The sequence below is a fragment of the Varroa destructor genome, unplaced genomic scaffold, assembly GCF_002443255.2.
Source record: "Varroa destructor unplaced genomic scaffold, Vdes_3.0 BEIS01000007.1, whole genome shotgun sequence".
Classification (NCBI taxonomy): Eukaryota; Metazoa; Arthropoda; class Arachnida; order Mesostigmata; family Varroidae; genus Varroa; species Varroa destructor.
In genome coordinates, this window is record NW_019211460.1 from 19,496,074 (window position 1) to 19,498,222 (window position 2,149).

Genomic DNA, 2,149 nt, shown 5'->3' on the forward strand with positions numbered 1-2,149 from the left:
ACTTCTCCTTCAATTTTTTAACAGTTTTGAATGCGCTATAGTAGGCGCCACCATTTTGGTCGATGGACACTTTTTAAAAGAAAACTTCTATAATACACTTCAAGTACGACCGGATACCGTCAGAGCAAAGCCTGTCCAGTACGGGGTAAGTGCGGGTGAGCTTGTTTCTTTCAGGTACGCACTAACTCGCAATTCTTACCTATAGTCACTCCGAATCAGCCTGGATCTTCTAATGGCAGGTGAAGGGGCACATATTATTCAAATCGAATTCATCAGTAATGTACACGGCAGCTTTGTGGATCAAGATGCTCGGAATGTTATATATGAGCGTAAGAATAAGAAATCTATAATAGTGGTAATTATGATAACCACTACTCGTTTGCCTAATAGTGTTACAGGAATTAAATTCTCATGTAAACCAGGGCAAATTTAGCAATAAACGAAAAAATGATATCGAACAGTGTTTGTCGAACAGTTAATGACAAGCCTAACATGCGCCTAGTAAAATATTTTAATATTTATATGCATATTTATAAAGATAACAATAATAATATACGAGATACTCCCGACGAAGGTTTTACGTCGATCTTTACAGATAGTGCGTGGAAAAGACAGAGGCTTTGCACTCAGAACAGCAGCTATCAAATTAAGCCCCATCTGCTACATCGCACGTTTTCTTCAATTCGGTCGTCTCTACGAATCTTTAGTTTATATAAAAATCTGTTCAGCTACTAAAAGAACAAAACATAAAACTCCGAACGGGTGAAGGTTACCTATATACAGTTCTTCTAAGGGTGTATGCTGCACAGCGGGAGAAGGTAGACCTAAGACATCTGCTGTTGATTGCAGCGTGCAGGGAGGATGCCGTATCTATTATTAGGCGTATTGGATAATAATAACAATAATAGAGCGAGGTCTCAGATTTATAAATATGGATAGCCGGAAACTGTTTCTGACTTTGTTACGAGTTCAGCTAGGCAGCAAAACGTCTTCTACTAAAGAATCTCCTGTGACTTTTGAAGCTGCCCTACTAGATCATGTGTTCTGTCACAAAACGGGTTGGTCGAGCAGATGTGTATATCCTGTAGTGTGTGTATACTGTAGTTTTTCACTCTATGAGTATTTCACCGGACACGACTACAACCTAAAACCTTTCCTCGCACAAATACAAAGTCAAATTGCTTCTAATAAATAAGAGATTTAACTATAAATTTCAGCTGGTGACGTATAAGGTCGCTTTCTTCTAAATGGCCCAGGTAATGTTTGCGTCTGTAATAACTTCCACCGTGAGTTCTTCAGCCGATAATGCCTTGACGCTGGCGTGCGTTAAGTTGAACGTTGTCAAAATGAACTACAAATGAGCATGGGAACCAATACGAAATAGGTTTTTATAAAAAGTGATTACTCTTCAAGCCGAATGTACATAAGGGTAACCATAATGAAAAAATTTAGTAAAACAGACTGATAAAAAAACCAATTGGTTTTGCCAGGGGTACAAAATATGTCACCTACCTTTTCTAGAAGATCTGCTCTTTATTCTGTGACAATATGCTGGATATTAAACAGTATCCTCACTATATATATCTCACTATATAGTACTGTCCTTCATTTATATTTCTTTCATAAGCATGGTAAGATTTTTAAACAAAGAACGTAGGACATGTTTTCTATTATTGCGCAGATATCAATGATTGAATTATAATCTTTAGTAACCCGATCGGAGACCTAGATAAACTGAATATTGGTCCAAATAGGCTTCTAGTGTAGATATAGACTGTCATACAAGCATAGCTACCTGTGTCGTAGGCTCTATAAATTCTAATATAAGACTATCCTATATGCTAATGTATACACTGAACACGTCACAATGTTTGATTACAACATTGCAAATTTTTATTGATTTCGTTTGTCTGCCCACCATTGAATGAACCAGGTTACCTGTCTTATTGTGGATGTGTGCGCCATTTTTACAGGAAATTGTTTATTAACATATTATTATCATAATACATAGTTCATGAGTCAATCATGAGAATCGAACGGGTCGTTAAACCTGGTAAACCAAAGCCAACCATTCCATTGGTCAACATTTTCAATTATATTCATACTTGAATGTATATATATACATTTAAGTATGACTAATACATATATA